Raw genomic sequence first — 23,499 nt, 5'->3', positions numbered from 1 at the left:
AAGTGAAAGAATAGTTAAGGGATATGAAGAATAGAGTAAGATAGTCTAACGTGTCTAAGTTTTAAAAGGTAAGGAGACAAAAAGTTATTTAGAAGTCATATTTGACAAGTTAACGCTGACTGAGAATTTTCTAGAAGTCAGGAAAGATGCCGATTCATGCATATAGGAATCTTAATGAAGCCCAGAAAGTATAAAATTAAGAAATCTATACTTCAGTATATCATATGGGAGAATAACAAAAGACAAAGGAAAAAATCACAAAAGCAGAGACAAAAGGAGTAACAATTAGACTGATGACTGACTTTTCAACAGTAACATGGGAGTCAGTGGAATAATACTTTCAATGTCCTGCCAGAAATGGTGTCAACCTAGAAGTCTATTTGCTGTAAAAATCTTCCTAAGAACAAGGGTAAAATAAAGACATGTTCAAAAAAATAAAAAGACGGAGTCTGAAAAATGCACACTTCCACTAAAGAAACTTTAAAAGTATGTATTTAGGTTGAAGGAAAGTGATCCCAGATGAAGTATGGAATACAGGAAGGGATGATGAGCAAAGAAAGTGGTACATATGTTGGTACATCTAAACCAACATTGACTAAAAGAACAAAAATAGATGATGATGATATCTTACAGAATTTAAAAAAAGAACTGTTTAAAAGGTATTTCAGTAATAATATAAAAATTGGGAAGATATGCTTAAAAGTGCTCTGAAGTCCTTAAAGTTTCTGATGGGATTAAAATAGTGATTAGCTTTAGATTCTGATAATTTAACTTGTGAGGCAGAATGTATAGGTTAATTAATTCCTAATAGAATAGAAACAGTGTATAACTCCAAGTAGAGAGGGCGAAAATGAATAAAAATAAAATCCAAAAGAAGCCAAGAAATGAGACAAAACAACATCAAAAAAAGGTGGTAAAAAACAGAACCATCAAATAAGATGACAAAAGTAAATCCAAAAACATCAATAATCACTGTAAGAGACTAAATACATTAAAAGACAAAGATTGTCAGGCTGGATTAAAGCAATTCTAGCAATAATAATTCCCAACTATATGGAAAAAGAGACATTATCAGGCAGCTACTAATCAAAAGAAAGGTTATACAGCTATATGAATATAAAGGGACTTTATTTAGGTGGAAAGCATCTATAAAGAGTAAGTATATAATGTGAGGAAATTCCGTTTCCTAGGAACAGTTTGATGGTCACTAGCACTGGGGTCACACAGAGTCGGACACGACTGAAGTGACTTAGCAGCAGCAGCAGCAGCACTGGACAAAAAAAGTAACACAGACAGCCTTTGGGAAGTAGATTTTCATTCCTGACCGAAAAAGCTGAACTTTATTATTCTTCATTTTCTCTTGTAGCTGTGAGTGAGCACACATAAAAGCCAGAATGTGGACTCACACAGTGCGTGCATGTTTTAGGGCCAGGGGAAAGAGGTTGTAAGCAATGAGGAGGGAAGAAAGAAGAGTTAGACATCTGTTCCACAAGGTTTCAGCAAACAGCAGCCATAGATAGAGGATGGATGGTTGGATAGTCTGCTTTTAACCAAAAGTTGTTCAGCACATATCAGAGATGAAGCAAGATCTAAGCCATTTTCATGTTTTGAACCTACTAATATACTAAAAAGAGGAAATGAAGAAATGCCAATATAAGTTTATGAACTCATACTAATTTAAAATACTTGCATTTATGAAAGAACTTTTAATTTTTGTAATGAAAGGTCAGGTAATGAAATATAATTGAGCTATTCACAGGATTTATTTGAAAATTAATTTATAGCACTGTCTTAAGTGGCATAGACTAATAATGAGACAAATAAGTAACCTTATGATAAACGTATCATTTTTGTCAATCTTATCAGAGTAGATCAGCACTTGGAGATAAATCTCAGAGTCCAAATTTAAGGTCACGCAAAGTCAACACCAGCAACTCTCCAGATTCCCAGTGTGAGTGAGTTAGAAGACGGACATTCTGGCATCACTAGGGCAGAAGCCATTCATGGTAACTGAAAATTGATTCTGTGTTTCAAAACTCAACTGGATCAGTTTTCATTAGAATTTATTATATTTAAAAAGAAATCAGCTCAATTTTGAGTTATGTTTTGCCAAGAGACAAGTGCTAGGAGGAAACTCTGTCCCTGCAGTTTTTACTCCTCATGTTCTCGGGCTGTCTGCACTATCATGACAGACTTTTCCCTACTTGCATGATTAAATACAATCCCATGGGGGAACTTCCCTATCGAATGATATTTGTGATCAAGGAAATTAAAGAAACTTGATTAAATGTAATAAAGAATAGCTTCTGGATCAAGACTTAATCAGTATCATGTTGAGTTAAAACTACAAGGCCAAAATCTATCACTGCAAATAAGATCCCATAGCATCCTGCACACACATGTGCCTTCACAGATGTGAAATAAATGGCACATAAAATGATGCAAAAGCTAAGAGTCAATGAGTGGTAATAGTGTGCACATGATCAGCATCTCTTTCTCTTTCTCCTGCTGGATCCAAAGCACTTCTTTCCAGTCATTTCCTCATTCAGCAGGCTTGTGGAATGCTCACCCCGTGCAGGGTATTGTGCCAGTCCTCATATAGACTCTCAGAGAGTGGAAAGCAGGTTTGAGACATCAAGGTAGAGGACTGGGCAGAGTAATCACCACTTATGAGGCTCTCAGTAAATGACAGCAGTTCCTTGCCATTCCCTTCCCACTCCTTAAATCTTCTTTGAACTATGAAACTTAAGTCAGAGAGATTCTAAGAATATATTTGATAAGATTCTTAACCTATGTCATAATCTGAAAAGATAAAGAACTTGCAGATTCAGAAGCTGGCGATAAATGAAAATAGTTTAAAACACAGTATGGTAGGATTTTTAAGTGGTCCTTTCAATGTGATTTGTATTACTGTTATTGTTTTAATGCTTTAATGCCAAAAATAATTGGAGAGGGAGAGAAGAAGACAGGAAGGAAGAGAGGGAAGAGGAAAGGGAGGAAGAAGAGAGAGGAAACTGCACAGAGCAGAAGCACTTCCGAGTTCTGCAGCAGAGAAGCGTGGTGCACACACAGGCCTCAACTGTGCCCTCTGCCTGTCCCTCAACAGGCTGCGGCACAGCTGAGTCTCAGTTATACAGACTACAAGATGAGGGAAGCTGACCAGATGATCTCCAAGATTCATTCTCACTCTACTAGCCCATGAAGCGAAAGTGAAAGTGTCAGTCGCTCAGCCCTGTCCAACTCTTTGCAACCATGATCTGTAGTCCACCAGGCTCCTCTGTCCACTGAATTCTCCAAGCAAGAATACTGAAGTGGGTAGCCATTCCCTTCTCCAGATCTTCCTGACCTAGGTATTGAACCTGGGTCTCCTGCATTACAGGTGAATTCTTTACCTTCTGAGCCATCAGGGAAGCCCCTGCTACCCTACAGGGCAATAATGAACTAGATGGCAGGTAAGAGAGATACAAAGGCTTAGTACTCCAGGCTTAGTACTGTTTGCCTCCAAGACCAAATTCTACTACAAAGACACTGAGTGTGATATCAGAGGTTGCTGAAGTCAGTCTGCAGTTCAAATCCTGGTACCATTCTTGACTAGCTTTGTGATCTTGTATAAGTTACTTCACCTCTCTGCTTATCCCTCAGTTATTTAACTCACAGAGTCATTATGTGGACAAAGTTGCAATTATACGTAAAGCATACACTTCATGGCATCCATTAAATAATAAATGTGTTATATATAATTGTTGTTATTAAACAAAGATATGAACAAAACCAACACAGGATAGAAGTGATTAACCCAGATTATCACAGGAGCAGTGCATGATGAAAATACTTAAGTGTGAGGTTGTTCATTAGGAGGCTGGTGATCAGGAAGCTCAATGATACAGCAGTTTGATGTACGTTGTCTTAGATAATTATCTTAAAATGCTTAGATAATTTAGGTATACACACAAAGTCTGTAAGTCGATGAAGAGGAAGATGATCCTAACACAGAAGTAAACTGCTCATTTTGAGCTCCAAACCATTAGAGACAAGGTGTGAGAGGGCTCTTATCAAACAGGCACAGCTGACAGTTGAGGACAACCGTCTTCAAATACTTAAAAAAAACCGTCGCGTCAAAGCAATGCGCTTATTCAACACAGCTCCACGGGAAGGTCAGGAATGTCAGTGGAAGCTGGAAAAAGCCAGTTTTTAGATTGGAATGGAGTGGACTTGTTGAGGAAGTAACAAATTGCTGGGGCTATTCAGCTCTAGTTACAACTGAACTGTGTATGCACCAATTACTGGGAAGAAGGTTGAAATTCTCACTTGAGAGCGATTCCAATTTAAGGGTGAACACAGAACTTTTTATCTGCCTCCCAAACCTGTATTGTATGATGCAGATTGGATGCCTAGTGGCATAAATTATAAAAGGATTTCTCATGTACAGAATAAACAATTGGCAAGCATGTAAGACAATGTTGTTATATGATAACGCAGTATTAACATTAAAAGTTCAGATATTTTTGACCAGGGTTGTCAATCCATTACCAATCTTGGTGGCTTGGGTTGATTACCAGTATTATACAGATCTTTAATTTAAAAGATACGCAACAAAATATTGCATTTTTAATCCATAAAGTAGATAACTTGCTCATTAATGTTCCATATTAGTTCTGTAGTTAGTATAAGCCATGGTAGATTACATTAGTATTACAATAACTAGGATTTCAGATACATTCTTTTTGACAGTTCTAATCACATTATTTAGTTAGTCACTTTTGATTTTTCATGTTTCCCGACAGAGGCATGCAGACCCATAAAACACAGTGGCTGGATCACCAGTTCATTGTTTGACCTTGGGGCAAGTCCTTTAACCTCTCTGAGCTCCAGTTATCTCATCCACTTAAAGAGGGAGAACAAAGAGTGGTAATAAGCAGAGTAGATGTTTTCTGAGGTCTTTTACACTATAAAACGTGATTTTATGAAATAATCATCCTTCCTAGTAAAACTCAAAGCACATTTCTCATTTCTTAATTTGTCTGCCATTTTATCCCGCTGAAGATATCTTATCTTTAGCCATAATGTAGGGAAGTGAAGCATTTAGTCTGTACCACTACCACTGACTGCTCCATGAGAAAGTTTTATTCTATCCCTCTATGGTTTGGAAAAAGTTGCCTTACTGAGGGAAAGAATCTAACAACCAGAAGCCACCTTCACAACAAGCAATAATCAACTGTAAATAATGGACAAAGCAGAATCAGGGACAGGCGGGAAGATCATAAAAAGTCTCTTTCATAAAAATAACCTTAGAATGAGCCATTTTACTCTTATTTCCTCTTTATTTCCTAAATGCTTTATTTCCTTAGGCCTTCTAGACCCATTTCAATGAATTTATGTAATTAAAAGTTTAACCTCATGCCCTGTTATATTTGACTTTCCAGGGATAAAAGAAAACATAAATTCAACTCACCCATCTGTTTTATCCTTAGTTAGTCAACTATTCTAGTAACATCCTGAACTGCTCCAATGAGTTTCAACTAAAAAACCTGTTTAACTGTACTTTGACTTTGAATCCATAGGTCTTCCTCCAAAAATACTTAGCCTGAAATCAAGCTTCACAATGATACAGAAAAATCTGTCAGAGAAGTTGCTTTTAAAATGCCTTACTTAAAAAAAGACATGAAGCATAAACTAGTTTACAAGGTCCCTTTAAAAAAATGGACTGAACAAAGTATTGAGAACAATCTGTACTGGCAAGGGACAATGAAGATGACCTAATAGGTCTTTTCTGTCTAATTTCTGTGATTCGAGGATTTTTTTTTTTTTACTCTTGCAGTAATACTTGTGAGTGCAACAATTTCTCAAAACTATTATTAGTTACCAAGGAAACACAAAATGTTACAGGAATAAATAAGCAAAAGGACTGGACCTAAATAGCAGGCTTTTCCTGCTTCCCATTTAATAATCTTACGGTGGCATCATATTATCAATACTTCATCCCCTCCAAGTTATCCTGCTCACTAACTGGCATGCTCCCTAGTATCCTATAGTCAACCCACAGCATCCCACGTAAACCAAGAACAGGAGGTCTCTGAAGCAGAGGCGTCCCCATTAACTACACATTACCTTGTTTTACTTATTGAAGAAAAAACAATGGTGATGTCAGTGGCTGGCTTTGTGACCCACCATTTCTAGGGAAAATACATAAATAAATGCTTTTAAATGACCCAATGCCTACAGAAAAGACAGGAACATAATTAAAAATATAGATATAAAAAGGTAAAAGAGTAAGAAACAATATACAATTATATCCCACAGTATGAAAACAATCATGCTTTACAAATGCTTAGAAAAAGACTAAAAGGAAACACAGTACATGGAATTGTTAATAGCTGGCAGTAATCATGTGGTAGGACTAGTTGTAAAATGTCTTTTTGACTTTTTTGCATTTTCCAAATTATGACATGGGCACTGAACTATTTTTAAATTAATTTTTAAAGCCACAAAATAGCATTCATTTTAATGTGAATAAAGGATTTCCCATTTCCTAACATTAGCACTGATACTGTTGCTATCAGCCCAAGTTATTTCTCAAAGGCATTGGTCCCTTTTTAAAGTCAAAGTCAGCTAAAGTATGAATGGTCTTCCCAGGTGGCTCCGTGGTAGAGAACCTGCCTGCCAAGCAGATGTGGGTTCGATTCCTGGGTGGGAAAGATCCCCTGGAGAAGGAAATGCAACCCACTCCAAAATTCTTGCCTGGAGAATCCCCATGGACAGAGGAGCCTGGTGTGCTGCAGTCCACAGGGTTGCAGAGTCAGACAGGACTGAGTGACTAAGCATGCACGCATATGGAGGCCTGGGACAGGAGACCTGGGCTGCAGGTAAAAGTGAGACGACCTACATGTAAACTGAAGTTCACTGCAGCCCATTAACTGCTGGTGAAAGCTCTCCGTGTACACGTTAAATGATGGGCTGCCTGGGGATGTGGGATATTTCATGTGGGCATTTATGTGTACAGAGTAAGGCAGATATCACCAGAAAGCTGAAAGAAGGGTAAAAAGAAAGAGGTAGGTCAGAAAACTGATTGTCCCTGACATGGAGAGAAGCCGTTTTCACCCTCAGACTTCCCTTTTGGCTCCATGTTCCACAGCTGTCCACCGTGGGGCTCAGTCCCCTTAGCCTTCCTCTTAAATTGTGGAGCAGCAGATAAGCCATCAGTACCACATCCATGTCAGGCTTGTCCAATGCTCAGCAGCAAAGCCATGTGGCATGAAGTCTGCCCGTGAGATGTTAGAATGTTCTGTCAGGAGGAGTGTCTTAGCACCAAAGACTCACGCTCTGGCCAACCCAACAGCAGCCTGATGCAATGGAGAACCACAGCATTCTGCTTCGCCCCATGCCATCCTGGATCTGTCCCCGTTCCCTTCAGCTTCTCATAACAGGCCCATGCCCATAATAAAAATTGTTGCTTTTCTTTGCCTGTTACAGTGTTTCCACGTAAACTCTATGAGAGGCAAAGGGGCAAATGTGTCCCATTCAAAGTTAGCGTTACCATCCCAGAGCTTACAGCAGAGCCTCATAGAACAGTGTACATCTCCCCTTACCTGATTAAAGAGCCAACAGCGAAAACTGTGGGTGGCTCCAGAAAAGGTTCAGCTAATGATGAATCCTGCTTCTCTGGCACTGATTCGGATGACTAAAAGACTTTACCAATCACAAGAAGAAACAATGGCACAGAGACAGGGCAAGAAAGAAAGAGCAGTCACTTCACAAAGAGAAACTGGCTGCTGGGTTTGGTAACATGTTAATGGTATTTTAAAACAGTTAAGTAATGATGACATTGTGGACATCACTAATAACATTGGCTGCTGTGGTCACTGTAATAACCCCCTGGCAGTGGCTTAACCCACGGGAAACTGCTGATACTCAACTGTTTCTGACTATTCAACAAAAGTGACCTCACACAGTTCAATCAAATCAATATATCCTAGTTTCCAGCCTTGCTGCCTACAAACCCTACTTTCACATTAGACAGCAATTAGCTTAGGAAAATTCCTTTGTGCCATCTCCAAATGATAACTTAAACTATCGCTGATTTACATTATAAATCAGCTTACTCACTGTAGAAAGGACTTTTATTTGTAGGTATACTTATTTGTACAAAATTCTTGATTATAAAATGAAGAGTCATACGGGAATTGGGCGGTAAAGTTCTCAGTAAAAACGGAAGTAACAACTTTCTTAGCCAAGACTGTGGCACAATGGTCACATCTCTATTCTTTTCATAATAAATATACGTTAGAAGCTAAAAGAACAAAAATTACATCACAAAGAAAATGCTGAAAGGAAGAAAGGAGATAAAACTCTACTCATTGACATCTGGCAGTGGAACACAACGCCAATGGCTGGCTGAAGTGTGCACTATAAGACGCAGGGGGCCCTGGTGTCAGTTCGATAAAGATGCTCCTTCTTCAAAATGTTCGACTTTCAACTGCTGGAGAACTGTTACAATATTCTAACTTTATTAGAACATGTTGCCAGCATCCTCAAGAAAACTATCTTAGTAAATACACAAATCCACAATGTCTCCGATGTAAACACTCCCGGGGGTTAATCAGCACACAATCAGGGAGGCTTTGGTGTGTAGACCCTGAAGAGTTTTAGCTTTCCCAGTTCAACTTTCAGTCTGGAAAATAAAGACACAAACTTCTCAGTTAAATCTGATTATTTCTTTACTAACAACACCTCTGAGAGATTCTGAGTAAATCCCTAAGGGAGGGTAAGACTAAGCCTGTGTACATATAAACACTGCTTCAAATTTTTCTTTTCATTACTTTACCAGCAGTGTGACTGGTCAAGCAATTTTACCCCTTCCAATGTGTTTTGTCATCTGAAAAGTATGGATAAACCACCTCAGAATGTTATGCAGACTGAAGGATGGCGGGCGTGCAGAGCACTAAGACGGGCTGGTGTGTGCTACAAGCTCAACCCACGAGAGTCACTCACTGGTTCCTGAAGAGAGTGGTCACAGACCATGACCTCAGCTGCAAGGCTGAGTCATAGCTGTGTCAGGGACCAGTGCTCCAGGGAGCAACAGCATAGGCAAGGAACGGGAGTAGGAGCACTCATCTTCTTTCCTCTTGCTCCAAGAATCCTACACAAGTCTTGCAGCCATTTAACTTCTCTAGTCTTCAGTTACTGCAACCAAAGAAAAGGAGAAAATAATCCTGACAAGTTTTACAGGGAAACTGGGAAGTCAAAAGCATAGACATAAATGCAAAGCAGAAATACAAAAACATAAGAAAGAAATAAAAGGCAGTGTCAAATGTGAGGAAGTCTCTGTATCTATCAGAGGGGAAAGGAAGCAGAACAAGTCATAAAAATGCTAGCTTTGAGTAGAGGTACTTTACCTTACCAGTTTGGAACTGAGATTCAGAAATTTGTGCCTCATGCAACTTTCCTAACAGTCATTTTGTCTCATTTGTAACAGTATAAAAATCTCAAAGTATGTTTAATAAGTACAAGGTAAGCACAGGACACCAAAAAAAAAAAAAAAGATTTAAATACACTTCATGGGCTTCCCTAGTGGCTCAGGTGGTAAAGAATGCAGGAGACGCAGGTTCAATTCCAGGGTCCAGTAGACCCCTGGAGAAGGGAATGGCTACCCACTCCAATATTCTTGCTGGGAGAATCCCATGGACAGAACAGCCTAACAGGCTATGTCCATGGGGTCACAAAGAGTCAGACAGGACTGAGTCACACACACACACACACACACACACACATGTCCATGGGGTCACAAAGAGTCAGACAGGACTGAGTCACACACACACACACACACACACACACACGGTCACAAAGAGTCAGACAGGACTGAGACACACACACACACACACACACACACCAGAAGGCAAAGTAACCATTAAAACCAACAAACTAACATCTGTTAATACAAAACTGCAAATCAAATATTAAAATTTAAGTTCAGCTGAAGTGAATGGTCATTCACAGCTCTTAAATGAGTATATACAGAAAAGCAGGGTTTAGTTTAATATGCCTCTCAGTAGACAGGTAGAGTGACCTAGAACTGTCAACGTGAGCCCACTATTAAAGATGATACACACTTCTTTTGGGGCCCTGCATCTTTTCTCCACACCATTTTCACTAACTATAAATCCTCTGCAAGCAGCCTTTCTCCACTCCATGCTAAAGAAAAGAAACAGGCAGACTATTTTTATTATTTCTGTTTGACAAAACATATGGAAACAATAATTCCATAGACATTGTACATCATAATAGGAAGCAATCCTATTTTAATGTAATTTTAAAAATTAAACAGACTCAAGTTATTTAAACTACTCAGTTTATTTGAAACTCACAAATAAATGAGGCAGCCACGTCTCTAATTTACTTAGCAGATTCATATAGTTGGCTAGGACTTTTTGAGATTACTTCTTTTATCGATGTGCAAAGCAATTAGGAGGTTAATCCTCATTTACTAGAAAAAGTTTTTAAACAAGTAAATTTGTCCCAGAGTAAAGGGTAGCAAGCTTAACTCAGTCATACTTGGTCAGTTTCTTTTTTCCTCTCAGGTATTTTGCATTTTGTTTTAATTTGTAGAAAAGAACAGATGAATTAAAACTAGTTTTGAAGTTCTATTTTTATACTATCTTGAAAGTACAGCACAAAACATTAAATTTCTTTAATAAATACTGTCCCTGCCAAATAAACTGATTAGTTTTAACTACTTTCATTAAAATACAGGCATGCAGAAATGAGGAATGAGGTTCTCCTCTCAGGAAAAACACTGAAAAAAATAAGATTTCATCTGGCCTTCCCATCATCACTTGAAGAATTGTTTGGTAGTTACATCATCAGGAAATAAAATACTATCCTCTGAGGACCCTAACTCTTTACAAAGAGGAAAGAGAAGGTTTGAAGTCTAAATCACTCCCGGAGATGTCTTGCCCCACCACCAAAAAAAGAGACTTCTCGCTTCCCTCTCCCGCCTCCCCACCCTGCCTCCGCCCCCAGCGAGCAAAAAACAAACTTAAGAAAAACGTATTTACAAAGCACACATAAGAATAACATGATGTATATTTAAGAATCCCAAGCAACAACAGCAGCTTTAGCGCCCCAGAGGAATAAAAGTTACAAGCTGATCGACCATGACCCCCAAAGGCTAGATTAGCCCGGCAGGAGGGCGCCAGCGTCCCCGGCCCGCCGCCCATTCCCCTCCGCGGGGAGCCGGGACCGAGGGGCCGTTCACACGGTCCGAGCGTCGGCGGGGCCGGGGCGCGCTGCAGCGCCGCCGCTGCGGGTCTGGCTGTCACCGGCGCCCCCGCCGCCCGCGCCGCACACGCGGAGCGCCTTATAAGGCAGCGCAGTGACGTAACGCCCATAGGCCGGGCGCGCTCGGCGCCCCGCTCGCATTGTTCGGGCGACTCCCGGAGCGCGCACAGCCCGCTCGCGACGCCGCGCGACTGCGGCCCCCGCCCGGTCCCCGCCCGGCCCCGGCGCAGGCGACTCAGGTAAGCCCGGGAGAGCCGCTCCGCTCCAGCAAGGGGAGCGGAGAGCCAGGCAGTCTGTAGGTGGCTTTTAAAGTTATCAGCATCACGAACTGCAAACAGGTTTCGAAAAGCGCGTCCAATGAACTCTAGAATCAAAACCTTTCCCAATTTACACAAAACTTAAAAAGTTTTCTCTGACGGAGAATACAGATCTGGGATCTATTTTTAAATGTGGAGAGGTGAGGGATGACTATGTATTACAGACGCCTTCCAAATAAGTTATGCACTGTGTTCTGCCTCTATTGAGAAATCTTTGGTGGGGGGGGGGGGGTGCGGGATTTGCTGTAATACAACAACTCTCCTGGTCTTCTCTCTCTTAGGACGCAAAGTCCTTTAGGTCTTACAAGAGCACAAAGCGAAAACCTACCTACCACAGGGCAGTGGATATGATTCCCACCCAGTGTCCTCTCTCTCTTTTATAAATCTTCATCTGAAAGACTAGAAAACTCTTGTTAGGAATATATCTTGTAATTAGGATGGATCTAACTTTAAAAGTAAAGCACTTTTTAAGATTCAGAAAACTCCTACAAATGCTAATCTGTCTTAAAAACAAGTTTTAATTAGTACAAAAAAGTAACTATCACAGTTTTGTGTTCTAACTTTTTACTTCAACTCCAGTCAATGGGTAAATGACAAACTGCACTGCAATGAAACATAAAGCTAGTTTCTGTACAGTAATATGTTGCACAGTAGTTTATGATGTAGAAATACATAATAAATTTAAAAAGTAAAGCCCATAGAAGAATTTTGTTAATCAGTGGCATTTTGAGCCATTATTTATTACCTCTAGACCTCGAGTAGACTACTGCTATAAATGAATCCTTACACTATGATAACTGAACAAGTGGCAGCTGCTGAAAATCGACTTATTTTACTTTATTTTTCAGAATAAAAATCAGAGGAATTAAAATTAAAATATGCTATGTCAAAAACACTGGAATATGAGATGAAAAAATGATTTATCACTTAAATTTTATTTGGTCTGAACATATGTTATAAAACAAAACTTAAGAAAAAGTGTGTGAAAGAATTATTTTCCTTGTAAAATAGTCTTTGTTTTATTTATCATTTGAAACATAGATTTTTTTTTTTAAACCTGGTCAAAATGTGGAATATATCTGTATTTCTAGTAATTCTGTGGTTGAGTTTTTTTAAAGTATATGACATTGGTGCCTGCCATTTTTGCTTCAGAGGATTTTTGTTTTGTTAGCTAATTTTGTTTGGAGCAATGCAGGCCTTTGGTTTTAGTATTCTAAAAGAAAAATTATATGTTCCTTGGCCTGAAGATAGGCTTTATAAACTGCAGGTTAGTATTGAGAAGCAGGATTTCCTCAAAACTATTATTTCAAATCTAGGGAAGCCTACCATAATGAGAAGAGAGTGGGGACAACACCCAGGTTACTGGAGAGAAGTACAGAATATGCAACAGCAAAGTTGTTTACTTGATATATGCTGTAATTGGAAACTGAAAAAGATTCCTGTCTTGGGAAAAAGGTATTCCACTCTTTTGAATCTAATAGAGGAGGAGGGAAACAGAAACCATCAATTATTGTTTTAGCTTTACCCAAAGTACCATCTGTATCATAAACTATAGCTCAACTGTTGAAAATCATAACCTCTATCAAAGTTCTAACAGCTGTGTTTCCAGAGTCTGCATTTTACTTTTTTTAAAACAGGCAAGCATCAATTTGTAAAAAAAATTTTAAATGACACACTTCAATATTCCACACTATTTTCCATCTATTAACTTTAAAGCACAGTTCAAAGAACAATCACCCGTTAAAATCCCTTTTAAAATTGAAAGTTAAAAGAGATTTTTCATGGATACATTATCTCACAGTGTACTCTCTGAGTGAGCATTTCTTAGTCCTTGAGACAAGTTGTATGATGGAAAAAATGTTTTGGATTGAATCAGTGTGAATTTTTACATCTTCAATAAAACATTAATTTTATAATTAATAAACTCATTTACCTTTCTATGGTGATTAACCTTACCTGTTAAGTCCTGGTATTTTTGTGATATTTTCCTAATGCTGTAATGAAGTCTGTAGTAACAGTCAATATGAAAATACAAGTCAAGCTTAGAACTTCTCAAGTCCACTTGGAATTCCCATTAATCTGCTTTCTCAAAATGCTGTGAATTTTGTTTTAGGATTCTTTGCTACCTCTCCCCCTCCAAAAATTGCCTTTAGTAATAAATGGATTTTGAGGTAAAAAATGAAAATGGGAGAGAGGAAGAATAAAATTCCATTAATTCTTCTTAGATCATGTTCTATCTATATCTATTGCTTCAGGGCAAAGTGAATGCTTTTACAAGGTGAATGGAGAAAAGAAAATACAGCCTCCTATTAAAAGGAAGAAGGAAGGGGGGGCAGGAAGAGAACTGTTTATAAAAGACTGGATATTATGAAGTAATATCAGGGTATGTAAAGCAATATTGGTCTCAACCTGCTTCAGGAATTGAAATCTGTTATCCACATAGACAATCATTATCTTGGAAAAATCGAACACACCTTATCTTCTTGGGCTTATCATTAATTTTAAATGATTTTTAGAGTTTAATTTACATTTGACTGTGAATTTAGCTTCAATAAAAACTGATTTAGTTTTTGTAAACTGTGTTTAAATGAGGATTTGAAGATGAAGAGACACTGCATATGCAGCATAAGACTTTCAGAGAAACATTTTCATGGCTGCCTCTGCCATCACTACAGTCTATACGGGCCACCAACTCAATCACTTATGTTTCTTTCATGTGTGCTGCAAAGACTTAGAAAATCCACTGGCCAGTTAGTTTCTGCTTGGAGGGTTAGGTGCACTAATTCCTTAGCAGATCATCACCACCACTGTCCTAAGTCTTCCTGCATTCCTTTTTTTAAAAACAGAGTTGAGATTCTCTCCCCTGGCCTTCTAACATTACCTCTGACTGGGAAAGCTGCAAGGCAAGTAAAAGTGGGAAGGCTCTCCAAGGAAAGTCACTTGGTTCTTTTTCAGATATGGGAGGATTCCCTTTTCATCCTTGTTCCAGGAGATTCTAATTTAGCAGGTTAGATAGGACAGCAGCAGTTTTCATTCTGAGCCCAAGAATAGAGAATAACACATTAGCAGCATTTTTTCTCCAGTCTAACCATCCTCACATTCCTCTGCCCTACTGGTTTCAAAATAAGGTTAACTCTTAAAGGTACAATTATTATTTTTTTAAAGAGTAGCTTAGGAAATGATATGTCTCTGTGTGGGGGAAAGGGTAAGACGGTATGCAGAGGAGTAGGTAGCTAAGTGTATCTACCACCGGGACAGGGAGAAGTGTAAATTCCTTGTTTCTGTTTATGACAGCTACTGATTCCAGCCTAAAGGACAGTTACTGTCAGTAAAAGAGAGTGTGTATTATGTCAGAATAGCACTCAATCCCACAGATGTGGTTTGAGACGTGCCTTGATAAATTCTTATGGACTGTGGGATGCCCCAGGCCCCAGAGAGTGAGTGCATACACACACACACGCACGCACGCACATATACACCCACACACACATGCATGCACGTGCACATATACACCCACCCACACACACCCTAGCAGGGAATGTCCACAGAACTTGATACCTGGAAGAGGCCTTGGAGGCCATCCGACCCAAATGCCTCACCTTGCAGAAGAAATTCATGTCCACTGTGTGACTTGCCTCAGAGACACAGAGCTGCTCACAGGCAGAGCCAGGGCCGCCTGCATTTTTAGACTGCAGCCTTTGGTTTCCCCTTAAATGAAGGGCAGGAAAAGATGAGAACAGAAGCCCCAGAAGAAGCCTTGGTACTGTAGGTGTTAATTTGGATATAAAATCCATTTTAAAAAAGAAAGTAGAAAGGTTCAAAGTTCTTGTTGATAAGTACAAGTAGTAAGAAGACAAAGAGGAAGGAGGTGAAAATCAATACAGTTTAACCAGGCTACAACAATGGAAGGGAGGTGATAAAGGGAGAACAAAGAAAACAAATAATAAATGTACTTACAGGTCCTTTGAGTGGCAAAGCTCGCTGTCTGCCCAAAAGCTGAGAGGTGCCCTGCAAAGAGTGTGTATGCTTTACAGTTAAAGTCATTTAGGCCTGAACCACTAACATGATAGTGACCTCTTCTCAGCACCTTCCAGCTAAGCATTCTGCATTCCCTATACCTCCCCTGCTAGCAGGTTCCCTTTAAAAACCCAAAGTGACTCAATGCCTTTGAAACAACCCTCCCAAAACTTTCAGAGGAAGTTACTGTGGGCTTTAAGCTCCAGTGATATTTGCTTTTCTTTCCTTCATAGCAGGCATTTCTCATGACATTAAACTGCACATTAACTGCTAATTTGTTTATCATCTATCTCCTGGACTATAAATCCCTCGAGGATGAGTTTTGCTACCACTTTGTGCCTAGCACCTGGAGAAAAGACAGACCTAGTTAAGTTAGTAGGTATGTCACAAGGCCAAGAAGGGTGTTGAATGAACATATGAACAAATTACAACCTAGAAACTTCTTATTTGGTAAGAAAAGAGGATTTCTGGGAACAGTGGACTAGGAAGGGTCCCTTCAGACTCTGTGCAGAAGCCCTAAACAGATCTCTGCCACTGTTTCATCAAACCACATAGAACTGACTTACAAACAAAAACCAGAAAACAAATTAGGCTCAGATTAAGTCAAGGCGGTGAAGTCAAAGCAGTCTGCTTTTACCGTACATTATATCTGTGTAGGCAGACTTCAAGTCAGATGCTTCTCTGTCGACCCACCTCTACCTACTTCACTTAAACATCCTCCCCAGAATAATGAGAATGAAGATGGTGAAACAGTACCAGGTGAATTGCCTCTGGGCAAGGAGTGGACGGGAAGCAAAACATGAAAGAGCAGAGTGCAGTGCTTTTGTCTTTAATGAAGGGTATTCCTCTGCTTCCCCCTCATCTCTGTGCCTCAGCTGAATGCCCGCCCCTACTGCATTCATGGGGACCAAACAGTTTGTCCTTACTGTGATTAGAAATTAGCAGATTCCCATTTCCCAAATATATACTTTGATTCCAGAGTTTCTGTGGGTTATCCAGTGCATCTGCCAGGTTTTACAGAAAAGGAATGATTTTTCTGTAGTTTCAAAGTTAGGTAATGCCAGTGTCCACCGGTGAAGCCAGCCTAGGGCTTGTGACTCCTCATCAGTGCCAAACGTTTACTGAGTGTCTACTAGGCACTGGGCTCAGTGCAAGGCTGGGCAAGCCCAGCAACTAAGTTCTCCTCACGCCACACCATGTCGCTAGCACAGCCACACCTACCATCGGTGACAAGGGCTAAGATCGTCAGTAGCTCTTGCACAATGGTTTCAATCATTGGTCACTGTCCTGTTTAGGCTCTTTTTTAATGAATTGATAAAGCAATACAAGATAATGTAGGTCAGCTGTACATAAAAATTAAGTAAAGATAAACCATGTGGGACTATTTTTTAGAAGAATACAACACAAATGTAGTCAATCTCCAAGCTTATTTACTAGTGACACTAAACTGATAGACAAATAGTGTTATCTCAACACTAAGACTACAGAGTAGGAATGATGGTTCGTAAATCAAGTTCTACTCTTCTTGGCTCTGCCATCCATGCTCTGCATAAACCTCCTGTAGCCTTGGCTTCCATTAACTTATAAAAGGACATGATGTCATCCACTATAAGCATCTCTCAATACTAGGTAAAGGACAGAATAGTGTGCAGTCAGCCCCGAGGGAATTCTGGTCCAGTAGAGCTAAAGACTATAAAAATACAACCCACTGATCATTCATTACAGAGACAAATCAGCTAAAGAAAATGGGAAGAATGTGAGGGGAAAAGCCCAATCTAAAGCCAGAAGCAAGATTCACATAACTATAGCCCTGAGCCTGTGAGAGCTCCGAATCATCCTATCAAGAGCAGCCTCAAGGATGAGGTCAGACCTTCGAGATGAGTGATTCTGACAAGAGTGAACCTTCTAGATTTGTCATATCTCATGGCCCGCCAGTCTCAGAACAAAAGTTTAAAGGTGAACCAAGTTTTTTTCTCTCTTTTTAAAATTCTTTTTTAAGTGAATCAAAACAAAAACAAAGCTCTGAGCAGAATCATAAGAGGAATGTAAAATATTTATCACATTTGGGCTGACAAGACATAAGTGACCGCTGCTGTTACATTTGAAGAAAAGGAAGGAGCTGCTTGGGGACAGCATAAGAAAGTTCCTTCTTGCTGAAGACAAAGGGCCTGCAGTGAGACACTGTGTAAGTCCCTCAGCCTCAACAGGGACTGGTCACTTAATTGGGAATGGCAGACGATGTCAATCATTCTGTGGAGTTTTGTGAAAAGTAATCCTTTGCCGCTAATGAGATTAATTATTCTTTAAGAATAATATCAATTCATTTATCATCAAAGTAGTTAAACACTCATTTTGTTAAAAGAAATACATTATGTTTGAGGTTCCATATTATCCTTCAGGCTTTCATACAACTGCCTACCTGGGGCAGACCAAGATCTTTTAGATAAAGATGAGAACAACTTTGTTAAGTGATTATGGTTCTACTCATGTCCCCTAAAATTATGCTACACAGTAATCTTCTAACAGTCCCATAAAATTCACTGGCCTGAGCAAAGATGCAAAGAAACACAAAGTTAACATTCTCTGGCTAGTTTTCCCACATCTGAACTTGATTTAAATTTGTGTTGAAGTGACTTCATGTCACTGAATGATTCTCCGTCCTCAAAAGTGACAGGAAAAAGAGGAACAAAATTCTACTTCTCTTTCTTTTGCTCTAATAATAATTAGAGTAAACTCTGAGAACTTTAGGTGGCATTCAGTCTAAGACGGAGTCATGCTCCCCTTAGAAATGGGTCTTCTTACCTCTCAAATCGTTTGGTCATCCAGTATGTACCAAGTTCAGACCCATGTGGAGAACACAGAGGTATCAAATCTTTAAGGAGTTATAGTTGTTCAAGAGCAAAACTAATACAACATAACAAACTAGAAAGTAGTATAAAATGATACACAGTATTTGTGCCACAAAACCGTTAAGAGCTGTGGGAACTCAGCCAGGGTCAGACAAGTTAGGGAACATTCATGGAAAAGATATAAAATGAAATGTAAATGTAGCATTCTAAAAAATGACAGATTTATTCCTTGGAAGTCTACCCTGAAAAGGGAATCTGAGGTAAAAAGAGAAAGAAGGCTTGACCCAGCATCAGAATACCCGAAGTCAGATTTTTAATTCCATCGTTTGGCCTTTAGAACAACCTGGACCCCCACAGTGGTTTCAATCCTTAAAATGAAGATTAAAAGTGATGATAAAGCAGTTGGCCCAATGCCAGACCCATAGGAGACACTCAGTAAATGGTACCTATTACTATTCTAGATATTATGCCAGTCTGCTCATAAGAATGATGCTCAATCGGCATCTGATGCTATTGGGGTCCACCAGGCTGAGGTGCAAGGGGTTGCCTTAGGGCCAAATAGGAGGTACTTTGCAGGATGCAGTCCCAAAGAACTCATGGTTTTGTAATCCAGCCATGGGGGAAGTAAAGCATTAAGCTTATTGGAGAAAATCCATGTCTCTAGTGCTTAACTTTAGCCACTCTGAAAAATGAGGTTATCCTTTATCCTAATTTCTCTGCTGGTAAGGAATCCCTAGTATGAGAAACCCACTTAAACTTTCCTAAAGAAGTTGCAGTCACCTGAAATAAAAGCCAAGTCACTGAATAAAGGATCAAGGAGAGAGAGCAAAAGGCTTAAAAGCTAATTTGGAATCTCCCTGTTTTACCTTGAAAGTCCTACCAGGCTGGAGAGGCACACATATAACACAAATAGGTGAGACAGATGTTCCAGCATGAGCTTAAGTAGCATATATTATGTCCTAGCCACAGACAATAAAGATTCCCTTTCAAAAACTACTAAATACTTCTTAGGTGTTCAATTTGCAGTTTAATTATACTTTCAATTTAGCGTAACATTTTAGGTGTCAGACACTAAAATGATTTATTTCTGTACTTTTACAGCACACTTATAACCTAACTACAATAAATGCCTGACATATAAAGAACCCAAAATAAATGTGAATCCCATGAAATTCCAATAAAGGTTCCCCTATTATGAACCACAGATCAGATGAGTCACAAAATCTCTTCTGATAGAATGGAATATACATTTTTGACATGTGAATTTGTGTACAGTGCTATATAGGAAAGAAAGGAGGGAAAGGACTTTAAAGGTTGATGAAAGTGAAAGTCAAAGTCACTCAGTCAAGTTGGACTCTTTGCAACTCCATGGAATTATCCAGGCCAGAGTACTGGAATGGGTAACCTTTCCCTTCTCCAGATCTTCCCAACCCAGGGATTGAACCCAGGTCTCCTGCATTGCAGGCGGATTCTTTACCAACTGAACCACAAGGGAAGCCCAAAAATACTGGATGGGTGGCCTATCCCTTCTCCAGGGGATTTTTCCAGCCCAGGAATGGAACCGCATTGCAGGTGAATTCTTTACCAACTGAGCGATGAGGAAAGCCCTTTAAGGTTGGTAGTGGTTTTTATCATGTGCAACTGGGATTTGAGGATCGTTAAAGGCTTTGTAAACCATCAAGATGAAGGTGTATTACTTTCCCCATGTTGCAGCTGAGGTAGCACGCAGATGAGCCAAGGTCACAGTTAAGTGGATGGCAGATTTTGGTCAAATATTCCTGTCCATTGAATACATGGCTCCTCCGAAAGTGCCTTGTCTGTTGTTTGAGAATTGGGGTTTTGCTTTTTTTCTTTGTTTTTAGCTGTGAACTTTAAGAGAGTGAACTTTAAAAGTGAGGGAGAGTGAAGTGAGTGCTTTTTTTCAATGACTTGAAAAAACAATGACACTGTTTTCAACTACTGCAAGCGTGAAATAGTTTGCCCTTTCTCAAAATTCAAATCTTAAAATGAAATAAAATTCAAAAGTAAAATATGGTCAGGGCAAAACAGATTGGTCTTCATATAGCACACGCAGAGGTGTACTATATAGCCTTTTCTTCAATTCTGCTACAAACAGAATTTCTCATGCAGATAAATATAACTAAATGGGGACACTGTTGCCCAAGGACAAAACCCACTGCCAACAGGCCCGGGGCCCAGGGAAGTAAAGTATTAAGTCACTGCTCTCACCTCTAGCAGTCCTGTTGCAAACCACTGTAACATCTTGATGGAATTGCCCCGTACTGCACAAGCTAAATATTCTCTAGAATACATTCATCTTAAAAGAACCCAACTTCTAAGAGAGAAAATAGGATCAAACTCTGTGTTCATGCTTTCTGTCTTCTCAATGCTCAAAAGTGGCAGAAAAGGGAAATACAACCCAATGCTCTGAATTGTTATGGAAAATTAAACAAGGTTAGATGACCAAAATAATTTTAATTTTTAAAATGTATGCAAGAGGACATGCACAGTCCACAAGAAAAATGGTCTTTTATATTCCAACAGAAACTTTCCCACCTGTCTGTAATTAAAATTTACATGTGGCCCAGATTCATCCAAACATCATGTAGGAGACAGAAACCAATCACCTTCAGGAACTATTAATAGGAAAAGTGAGTAAGGGTAGATGGAGGATGTTCACTGTGTTTCACGAGTCAGTTGTTCAGCATGCAGTCAGGCCAAGCATCAAGCCTCATCTTCCAAATGCTTTGACCTCCAAATACTATTTAATGGTATTAAATGTTCCTACTTCCTTTGCCTTCCTTACTTACTTATTTACTGGAGCTAAAATGGAAAAGGGGAAAGACGGAAGTTCTCTCGGGATCACCATGTCTCACATCTTACATTCTCGGGGTTCCTGTCTAGCCTGTTTCTCACGGCAAGCTTTGTGACTTCAGTAGTCACAATAAAACATAAGCGTCTGTTGTTGTGGTTTCTAAATTTCTGAAGTCTAAATTTCCCACTAACAAGTTAGGAAACGTTTGGTTTCCCAAGCATACCATGTTAGCCGCTGCCTCTGTACAGGCAGCCAGACTGCAGGGAGGTGAAAACCAGTGAACTCATCCACTCTGGCACATGACTGCTCCATGCTTTGGCCTTTTATGTTAAATATGAATGCCAGCGAATTCAGTATGAAAGCCAAATAAAAGAGGAAGACCTTTTAAAAAAAAAAAACTTATAGGAACTAGGGGCTTAAAAATTTTTTTTTTTTTTGGCTCAGAGTAAGGTTCAGAAAAGGATTATTCTTTGTGACTTTTTAAAAAAGAGAATAAAAGAAAGAAAAACAACCTACCAAGGAATAAGCTTTAAGAGAAAGGAATTATACTAATCTTGCAAAATACCAATTTGCAATATATGAATGAAAATAACCTGTGATCTGGGAAGAGAAAAAAGGGATGAAAGAGACTAAAAACAAAATTCTGCAGCTACATCAGAATGCTTTTCTAAAGAATTTATTTCTGTTTTCCTCAATCCACTAAAGGAACATCTGAATATAAATGGACTTTGCAATAGGACAAATACATATAAATATTATTAATAAGATAAAATACATACAATACACATTTAAGGGTATACAGCATCATGCCCTTGAAGTCTGTTTGAGAAAAGGCTGCCTGTTAAAAATATTTTCCGAGAACTTTAAGTTCCTTGAAATGTTCTACGGAAATGGTATTTATGACAAACCTACCTCCTCTAGGGAACATGAGATGTTATTACTGGCAAAGTCACAATTTTTTTAAACTATCCAAAAATAATCATGAATTTATGCCAGATGACTAAACGTGTTTTATTATTACAATGATTAAGGGAATATTTGCTAATGTCTCATGATCAAGCTCAAAGTAGCCTTATAGAGAGCTTATAGAGAATAACAGTGACAAAACAGTAGATTGCAAGTGGTAATGATTCTCTGTGCCTTTCATGGGCAGAATATTACAATACATATATTCACTGAAGAGGATGGTACATATGAGATAGGAAGTGTGGATGTATGTCATGGTGGTGACAAACTGCTTTTCTGTAAAATGAGAATAATAATAGTTGCTTCTTATGACTGTTTTCAGAACTAGTATGGTACATGGCATGTAGTAATTGCTCAATAAATGATTAACTGCTTAATCAATGATTGTAGAAGAAAGGAACTATTAACAGTCATCCCTCGGTATCCAAGTGGGAGTGGTTTCAGGACTCCCACAGATACCAAAATCAGCAGATGCTCAAGTCTCTCATATAAAATGGTGTAGTATGGTCAGCCCTCCTTACCGGTGGGGTCTACTTCCACAGATATAGAGGGTGGCAGCACTGTGTGTCTTTTCCTTACAGTCACAAAACTCTAGTTCAAAAGTAGACTCTACTTCTACCTATTAGGTATTTGTTCAAATACGTAACAAATACTTAATGAGTACCAAATGCATACTAGGCACTGTTCTTGAGCTAGAAAATACAGCCCTGAAGAAAACAGGCCAGTACTTGAGCTGTCACTGAACACACACACACACACAGACATCCCTACCTCCCTACTCACACAAAGCTTACATTCAGTTAGTAGGAGAGACAGCCAGTGATCAAGCAAGTGAAAGACAGTAGGCACGCCAGCAGCAGGACAAGCACTGGGGAGGGGCCTCCCCTGGGGAGGCGGGGGCGCGGGAGCCACCGGCCCCCGTGTCGGGGACAGCGTGCCTGGAGCAGACGGAGCCGAGGGAGGGTCGGGGGCCGACGGGACAGGGACACAGCGCGGGGGGCCGACGGGACAGGGACACAGCGCGGGGGTGAACAAACGAACTCGGAGAGCATGAGGCGAGAGAAAGAGGAAGCTTGTGAGGTCAGTACTGTCTGGGCTTTCGAACGTGTAGACTCTTTAGTTGAAAGAGCACATGCTTTGCAGACAGTGACTTTTTATTCTGGCTTGGTTATTTGTGCTATTTGGCAATTATTTAATCTCTCTATATTTTCGTTTTTTGGTCCTTACCCTCATCTGTAAAACAGGAATAATACCTCATAAG

At 39.5% G+C, this 23,499-nt stretch overlaps 2 protein-coding genes across 5 annotated transcripts in view; one reads left to right on the top strand and one right to left on the bottom strand.

The window, feature by feature from the left end:
* CMSS1 (cms1 ribosomal small subunit homolog) overlaps positions 1-23,499 on the bottom strand; it is a 372,626-nt gene that overhangs the window by 304,627 nt on the left and 44,500 nt on the right. The window lies entirely within an intron of this gene.
* Positions 1-23,499, top strand: part of FILIP1L (filamin A interacting protein 1 like) — a 293,470-nt gene that overhangs the window by 237,101 nt on the left and 32,870 nt on the right. Inside the window, exon 1 of one of the 3 annotated variants that reach the window (XM_043448723.1) lies at positions 11,381-11,513. The exons of the other annotated variants lie outside the window; for them this stretch is intronic. The gene's annotated coding sequence lies outside the window, so the exon portion shown is untranslated. Of the gene's footprint in view, positions 1-11,380; positions 11,514-23,499 lie in introns of those variants that run through there. 3 annotated transcript variants of the gene reach the window in all.

The sequence above is a fragment of the Cervus canadensis genome, chromosome 27 (assembly GCF_019320065.1).
Source record: "Cervus canadensis isolate Bull #8, Minnesota chromosome 27, ASM1932006v1, whole genome shotgun sequence".
Classification (NCBI taxonomy): Eukaryota; Metazoa; Chordata; class Mammalia; order Artiodactyla; family Cervidae; genus Cervus; species Cervus canadensis.
This window is presented reverse-complemented; position numbering and strand designations above follow the sequence as displayed.